The sequence below is a fragment of the Podarcis bocagei genome (genome assembly GCF_964188305.1).
Source record: "Podarcis bocagei genome assembly, chromosome: 9".
Classification (NCBI taxonomy): Eukaryota; Metazoa; Chordata; class Lepidosauria; order Squamata; family Lacertidae; genus Podarcis; species Podarcis bocagei.
In genome coordinates, this window is record NC_138134.1 from 81,303,248 (window position 1) to 81,312,178 (window position 8,931).

General features: G+C 46.1%; 1 long non-coding RNA gene across 1 annotated transcript; it reads right to left on the reverse strand.

Moving 5' to 3' along the window:
- Nucleotides 1-655: 655 nt before the first annotated feature.
- Nucleotides 656-4,926, reverse strand: LOC308594848. The gene is made up of 3 exons (XR_014011649.1): nucleotides 4,420-4,926; nucleotides 3,449-3,639; nucleotides 656-1,386 (listed from the first exon to the last, which is right to left on the reverse strand). It is a non-coding gene; the product is annotated as an uncharacterized lncRNA (long non-coding RNA).
- Between the last annotated feature and the right edge of the window lie 4,005 nt (nucleotides 4,927-8,931).

Sequence of the window (8,931 nt, forward strand, 5' to 3'; positions counted from 1 at the left end):
GGGGAGCGACGAAACGATCAAGAGGAAGGTGGAGAGTTGGGCGCGCGCGCCAAGTTCAAATGTAGCGGAAGCTGGCGCAGTAAGCAGCCCAGAGAGTGAGCCAGGTCCCAAAGCCCGCCGCAAGGAGGCGGAAGGGTCAGGGGGGTCCGCGTCAGAAGAGAGTAGGAAAGAAGAGACCCCGGGGGGCAGAAGGACCCAGAGACGGAAGGAAAGGCGCAGGAGGTGGAGCAAGGCTAGGGTATTAAGCTGGTGTGCTAGAGGCGGAGACTCAGACGGGTCTTCGCCGGTCTGACCTAGAAGAAGTAGGGCTGCACATTGCAGTTTGGAAATGGAACCTGTAATCCAATAAAGACTCTTTTAACCTGAACGCTGGCTAGCGTGGTCCTATGTGAGCTGGGACTGAGTGGCAGCCCTGACACACGTCTTCTGGACTCACATCGTGACAGTTTCCGGCGCGGAGTGGGTGTCCCTATAGGAGGTCCAGAAACCTCCCCACTGTTCTCGCTGGAAGTGTCTCTGAGCCATCCCTCCTGCTCACTTTCCCTCAGAGACCCGCCTCTCCCCCGCTGGTTCCCTCTTCAGCTGCTGAGTCTCTCCCAACCTCCGTGAGCCCTTCCACCACCTGTCTTTCCGATGGCAGTTCCCTGACATGATGTTCACAAATTTATCTGGGCAGGCAATTTTCAGAAGAACAGTCCACAGGGAATTACGATTTACAGTGTCGAAAGCCTTAGTCAGGTCAATAAACACCATATACAGGGGTTGGTTTTTATTAAAGCTGTTGAGCAGTGAAAATCATGTCCACTGTCCCCCTAGAGGATCTAAAACCATTTTGGGATTCAGGAAGAGTCACCTCAGATATTTTTAAGTGACGGTTTGCTAAGATACTTGCAAGGACTTTGCCAGCCGCAGCCAATAAAGAGATGCCTCGATAGTTTCCAGAATCCGTTCTGTCACCTTTTTATAAGTGATTGATAATTTTGGCATCCCTGCTGTTGATGTCTGCTGGAATCTCCTCTCTCTCCCAGATTTTTTCGATGAGCTTGTGAAGTTGTTGTGCAAGTCCAATTCTGCCCACTTTGAAGACTTCAACAGGTATCCCATCAGTCCTCTGGTTTTGTTGTTTTTAATTTGGTTAATAGCTGTACACAACTCACTCAGACTTGAAGAGACTGCAAGCGCATCTCTAATTTGTTTTTGCGGAATTTGTGAGAGCACCTCAGCAGGGGTTTTATGAATCAATTTATTGGGTCTGTATATGGTGAACATTGTAGTAAGTAATGGCAAATGCATTGGGTTTACTGATGCATTTGGTGCTGAAGTTTGCCCTACGGAGGTTGCTCCCTCTGTAGTCTCCAGATATAGGTAGGTATCCATGTTGGTCTGCTGTAGTCGAAACAAAATAAAAAAAATCCTTCCATCAGCACCTTAGAGATCAACTAAGTTTGTTATTCGTATGAGATTTCATGTGCATGCACACTTCTTCAAATACCTCTTTGTTGTATAATAATAATAACAATAACAACAACAACAGCAACAACAATAAAAATTCATTATTTATATCCCACCCATCTTGGTGGCTTCCAACAAAATATTAAAATACAATGGTTTGTTAAACTTTAAAAGCTTCCTTAAACAGGGCTGCCTTCAGATGTCTTCTAAATGTCTGGTAGTTGTTTTTCTCTTTGATATCTGGTGGGAGGGAGTTCCACAGGGCAGGTGCCACTACCGAGAAGGCCCTCTGCCTGGTTCCCTGTAACTTGGCTTCTCGCAGCGAGGGAACCGGCAGAAGGCCCTCGGCGCTGGACCTCAGTGTCCAGGCAGAACAATGGGGGTGGAGACGCTCCTTCAGGTATACTGGACCGAGGCCGTTTAGGGCTTTAAAGGTCAGCACCAACACTTTGAATTGTGCTCGGAAATGTACTGGGAGCCAATGTAGATCTTTCAAGACCGGTGTTATGTGGTCTCGGCGGCCACTCACAGTCACCAGTTTAGCTGCCGATTTCTGGATTACCTTCAAAGGTAGCCCCACATAAAGTGCATTGCAGTAATCCAAGCAAGAAATAACTAGAGCATTCTGGCAAGACAGTCTGCAGGCAGGTAGGGTCTCAGCCTGCGTACCAGATGGAGCTGGTAAACAGCTGCCCTGGACACAGAATGGACCTGTGCCTCTATGGACAGCTGTGAGTCCAAAATGACTCCCAGGCTGCACACCTGGTCCTTCAGGGGCACAGTTACTCCATTCAGGACCAGGGAGTCCTCCACACCTGCCAGCCTCCTGTCCCCCCAAAACAGTACTTCTGTCTTGTCAGGATTCAACCTCAATCTGTTAGCCACCGTCCATCCTCCAAACGCCTCCAGGCACTCACACAGGACCTTCACCGCCTTCACTGGTTCTGATTTGAAAGAGAGGTAGAGCTGGGCATCATCGGCATACTGATGAACACCTAGCCCAAACCCCCTGATGATCTCTCCCAGCGGCTGCATGTAGATGTTGAAAAGCATGCGGGAGACGACAGAACCCTGAGGCACCCCACAAGTGAGAGCCCAGGGGTCTGAACCCTCATTCCCCACCACCACTTTCTGAACACGGCCCAGGAGAAAGGAGCAGAACCACTGTATAACAGTACCCCCAGCTCCCAGCCCCTCTAGACGGTCCTGAAGGATGTTATGGTCGATGGTATCAAAAGCTGCTGAGAGATCCAGGAGAACTAGGAAACAGCTCTCACCTTTGTCCCTAGCCTGCCAGAGATCATCAACCAGTGTGACTGAGGCAGTTTCAGTCCCATGATGAGGCCTGAATCCTGACTGGAAGGGATCAAAATGGTCCACTTCTTTCAGGCGTGCCTGGAGTTGTTCAGCAACCACTCGCTCAGTCACCTTGCCCAAGAATGGAAGATTTGAGAGTGGGTGATACTTGACCATATTGGTAGTCTCTGTGATCTTTAAGAACAAGTGAAAAAAGCCCACTGCCAGACCTTTGCCAAATACACAGAAGTGAAATCAGTTGAATCATCTGAAGCAAACTTAACAATTATATAAGGCACACAAACTTGAAATAAATTCTGTTGAGATCAGTGTGACATTTTGGAACCTGGGTGAAACTATCCTGAAATGGGCAAGTCAGCATAGGCAAACTAAGGCCCGGGGCCCAGATCCGGCCCAATCACCTTCTAAATCCTGCCTGCGGATGCCCCAGGAATCAGCGTGTTTTTACATGAGTAGAATGTGCCCTTTTATTTAAAATGCATCTCTGGGTTATTTGTGGGGCATAGGAATTTGTTCATTTCTCCCCCAAAAAATATTGTCTGGCCCCCGCACAAGGTCTGAGGGAGAGTGAACCGGCCCCCTGCTGAAAAAAATTGCTGACCCCTGGCATAGAGGGGTGTGTGTGTGTGTGTTTGCGTGTGTTACATGGAATGGCTGATGTCCTGTCCTGCACATTTACTTGGGAGTAAGTCCCAAATTTATGGGTTCAGGATAAGGTCCAAAGCCCAGCAGTTGCCTTATTCCAATCTGATGCCCAATTCCTTGGAAGGACTTAACACTCCAGTGGTTCAGCAGCCAGCATTTATTTTAAGAAATATGTCATTCTCATAGTTTCTTCTTTTAAGAGGCTTAATCCGGAACCTAAAGTCACTGCAGCATTTGAAACAAACAAACAAAAAACTATTAAAAGCATTTAGGAATTCTGCTGTCAAGATTATTTTCTCCTTCAAGGAGGAAGGAAGTTCTATGAATGTATTCACAACAATGGATTCTTGGTATTAAATAAAACCCCTTCAAAATTTATTTCATGCCACCATCTGCAATTCACTACGCTGGTGGGAGGGGCTCCATCCTGGGGTTCACCTCAGGTACCAAATGTCTTAAGCTGGCTGTGGACTCCCCGCCACTTCATGCCATCTCCCATGCACCCTGCCAAAGGAGGAGAAAAATCTATGCCAATCCAGGCTATTTGCCACAGAAAGGCCTTCATTTGGCACCTACACCAAAGCTAAACAGTTTGACAGTTTGACAGATTCCAGAGAATTGTAGGCTTCAGAGATCCCTCAAGGGTCGTCCAGCCCACCCTCTGCAATGCAGGAAGTACACCTTGATTGCAACTGACTCCCAGTCACTGTTGCTCATGAGCACCAGAAGCAGGTGTTGTCCCCTTCCAACGAAAACCCACTGTTTTTGGAGGTCTCCTGACAAACCTCAATGGGAGAGATGGAAGGGCCTCAAGGGTCATCTAGTCCAACCCGCTGCTCAGAGGTATAATTCCCAGGACTTTGGGAACTGAGAGAGGGAAGAGAGAGAGGGACGGGATTCGCAGCCCGTCTCCCTCCCCCCCCCCAGCCCAGCAGGGCACCCCACAGCACTCACAGGCGCGCCATCCTCCCAGAAGCGCCCAGCAGGACTTCGCCCCCAACTTACCTGCACGCTGGCAGGGCGAGGCGGGCCAAAGGCTGAGGGGGAAAAGGTAGAAAGCAGGACTTTGGCCCCTGCACCCCAAAAGACGTGGGGCTCCCCTGGCCTCCCAGGCGCCTCTTCTGCTCTGGCGGAGCCTCCTGGGCCAGAGGCAGTCTACCTGGGCTGCTCCTGAGGGAGCTTGGAAGCAGCACTCAGGGACACGTTGCGAGCAGGAGGAGAATAAGGAGAATGCTAATAATGAGGATTATCACCATTATTATTAATAATAATAATAATATTAATAATAATGAGAAACCTTAATTAGAAGGTTATAAAATATTATATATATAATATGATATAATTATGTAATATATATAATATAATAATAACAATATTAATATAATAATATAATATAATAATAATAATAACAAGGAGAAACCAGGCCCCTCAGGCACTGTTGGGACTCCTCCCTGAGGGGATTTGGGGGGGGGCCCTCCGGCCTTCCTTCTCCGCATGGACCCCCAACGAGGCGCCCACCTCACGAGGGAGACCAGCGCCACCCAACGGCCAGGCTAGGTCCCTCTGCCCTCAACCAAAATGGCGGCGGCGGCGCGTCTTCTGCCCTTTCTTCCCCCCTCCGGTCCGTTTCCTTCTTTCCAGTCATGGCCCCTCTAGGACCCCCTCGCTCTATGCCCGCGCCCAGCAGCCGCAGCAACAATAAAAATCTCGGCAGTAATAGGTCGGCCTTTTGGCCAATCACAGGTCGGGTTGTGGGCGGGGCCAGCCATTTGGCGCTTTTTCTGCTCTGCGTTTCCCTTTACGTGAAGAAAGCTTGTAAGTTTTGTCGTGTTTTTAATACTGTATTCTGTTGGGAGCCACCCACAGTGGGTGGGAAATAATTATCATCATTGAATTTTAAATTATTATTATTATTATTATTATTATTATTATTATTATTAGAAAAGGCTTAGGGAAGTTTGCAATTATTATGTTTTGTCACGTTTTTAATATTCTGTTGGGAGCAGAGTGGCTGGGGAAGGATAATAAATTATGATTATCATTAATTTTTAAATTGTTATCATTATTAGTATAATTGTTATTATAAAAGGGTTAGGGAAGTTTGTAGTATATTATGTTTTATTGTTTTTTTAAATATTCTGCTGGTGGCTGGGAAGTAGTAATAAATTATTCTGATGATTAAATGTTAAATTATTATTATTTTAATAAATCACACCCACTCAAGTGGGACATGGCCTCTTCCCCCCTAAACCTTAACAGTTTAATATTTTTATTTATTTGAATTGGGGCGGGGAAGCTCCCCTTGGCTACAGCAACTCCAGATCTTCATTGCTTTCCCCCTCAGGCCGCCTTTAATGTGTATTGAAAACTGTATCTGAAACAATGTATTGTTCAGATGAGCCACTGCTTTAAGCAGTGTTTTTGTAACCAGGTAATTCCTCAAGATCCCAATTCCTTCACTTATTATTAAATAAAATCACCTTGTGGTTCATTCGCGCCGTAAGGGACTCCTGCCTATTCCTGCCTTGCAGCTGGTTGGACTGGATGACCCTTGGGGTCCCTTCCAGCTATATGCAGCATTATATGATTCTTGGGAAAGTGCTTCAGAAAGAATAAACGGGGGGAAACACATTTCTTCCAGTTAGTCGTATGATGGCTCATAGAGAAGGGAGGCTCCTTTCCCACTTTATTATTTCTTCCATTGCAATCTGTGCTTGACATATTATATGCCTGCTTTTACATGGACCCCCTCTTTCCCTTCTTGTGAAAATAATCAACCCTACTGATATTTCTTAGGTCTGTATGGGCTCTGCTGAATTCCTGCTATGAAGAGGAGGAGGAGGAGGATGCTTCGTCTGATGAAGGGAGAAGAGGAGGTTGAAGAAAAGTCAGCTGCAGGCATGAAGGTAAAAGGGGAAAAAATAGAAATACAAATTAACATATAACACTTAAGAACATTTTTAAACAACCCCACTCCCGATCTATCACACCCATCCAAGTGGGGCTTGGTCTCATCCCCCCTAACCATCACAGTACAGTACAGTAAAAATACAGTAAAGTATTTTTATTTATTTGATTGGGGTAGGGCAGCACCTCCTGGCTTCACCCATGTTGGTGTGGTTTGTCTCCTTTTTCTGTTCTTGTTAGGCTATCTAAAGGTGACAAAGCAATGTATTGAAAACTTAATTTCTTCAGATGAACCATTGCTTTAACCAGGTAATTACTCAAGGCACCGATTCTTTCACCTATTGATTTATCCACATAATCTAAGTGGAGATTAATTAGCATCCAAAAGTGGTACACTTGCACGTTACATCTTAAGATAGATGTTTTGGAAAAGGCATAAATTAAAAAAAGATAATTAATTTGCAAGCAAATACTTGATTGCCCAGTGAATTAGATAGGCAGTGAGCTGGCTGATTTGTCTAATGGAGCATCCCAAAACCCAGTTTGGGTCTATAAGACCCAGTTTGCTCCCTCCCCCTAATGGCAGCCCTCTATTGCTTTCTGTTTGATTTTTTAAACAGATACTCTGAATTGAACACCACAAGAATAAATGGGGATCAGCCCCTGCTGTAGTGGTTAGCACTAAAAGCCATTTGAGTAATTCAGATCAATAAAGTAGGGTTAAACTTCAATAAACTTCAGGCCTGCTCCTGACTATCGAAATGCTCTTGGAGAGGCTGTAAGCAGCACTTCCTCTGCTATCAGTCAGCAAAAGGGGATGGCAAGGTGTGCTTCATGGCGTAACTTAACTTGCAGCTGCAGGAGAAGTGTTGATCCCTCAGCCATAGGTAAATAGCCTTCAGAGTGCCATTTAAGAGTGCAACAGCTAGGTGTGCTGTGGACACAAAGGTTGTGATGTTGATCCCCGTAAGGGACATCTTCAAATTCCTGCCTTGTAGCAGGTTGGACTGGATGACCCTTGGGGACCCTTTCTGATATATACTCACCCACTCACCCACATCATATGATTCTTTGGAAAGTGCTTCAGAAAGAATAAAGAGAAATAGCATTCCTTTAAGTTAGTTGTAATTGTCGGCATGCAGAGGGTTACAAGGCCAGCTGGCTAGCCCCAGCTGGATTGTCTCCTTCCAGCTGTCACGCTGCGAAGACCCATCTGCCTCTGTTCCGACGTAAATCAGGAACCCAGGTTTCAAAGTCAGGGCAAACTATATCAGTCAAGTGAACTGCGCATACAGAATAGACGTGAGGCTTGTGGAAGCATACTACAACTATGGATTTATTAATCAATAATCAGGAAAAAGAAACATGTCATCTCTCTCCTTGTCTGGTCAGAGAGACAGAGAGAAGCAAAAGGTATACAGTGGTACCTCAGGTTACAGACGATTCAGGTTACAGACTCCACTAACTCAGAAATTGTACCTCAGGTTAAGAACTTTGCTTCAGGATGAGAACAAAAATCGTGGTCCGGCGGCACTGCGGCAGCAGGAGGCCCCATTAGCTAAGGTGGTACCTCAGGTTAAGAACAATTTCAGGTTAAGAACGGACCTCCAGAACGAATTAAGTTCTTAACCTGAGGTACCACTGTACACACAATGGAAGTTCTCAGCAAGCTTTGCTGGTATGTAAACAGACATGTGACATGCAACAGTTCCATGTCTGTAACAAAGGTGGAATGGAATTTTCCAACAGTAGATAGCCTCAGTTCCTGTGAGCTACCTTATTATTCATTGTACATTAATTTGAGCTTGGGAGTTCCTCTGCCTGTTTTTACATGGACCCCCTCTTTCAGTTCTGAAAAAAATCCTCCCCACTGATATGTCTCAGGTCTCTATGGGCTCTGCTGAATTCCTGATCTAAAAAAGGGGAAGGAGAAGAAGAAGAAGAAGAAGAAGAAGAAGAAGAAGAAGAAGAAGAGGAGGAGGAGGAATTTGGATTTGATATCCCGCCTTCCACTCCCCTTCAGGAGTCTCAAAGCGGCTAACATTCTCCTTTCCCTTCCTCCCCCACAACAAACACTCTGTGAGGTGAGTGGGGCTGAGAGACTTCAAAAAAGTGTGACTAGCCCAAGGTCACCCAGAAGCTGACGCGAACCCGGTTCCCAAGATTACGTGACTATCGCTCTTAACCACTACACCACACTAGCTCACAAGAAGGGGAAGATTCGCCTGTCGGAGGGAGGGAGAAGAAGGGCGAGAGGGGGAAAGGGTTGAGAGAAGATGCCAGTGCCCCAAAAAACTCCTTTAAGTTGATTTTCCAGACATCTGATTTGCCTATCAGCGTGGCAGGCAAAGAAAAGAAAAGAAAAAAGTGACAGAGGTAGCTCCCAGACATCTCCATGCAGTTGGAAAAGGTGGGTTGCCTGTATGGGCTCTGCTTTATTCTTTAATGTTGAATGCTACATCTGTCTAAGTCCACTTCCATCCACTGGAAAAGCTTCTTAGAAGCAAGGAGTAAAGGGAATGGTGGGAAATAACTATCTATTTCTCTAAATTGGTAGGACAGTCCCTGCACCTCCAAGGTCTGGTCCTTTATCAAAGGTGTAGCCTGCCT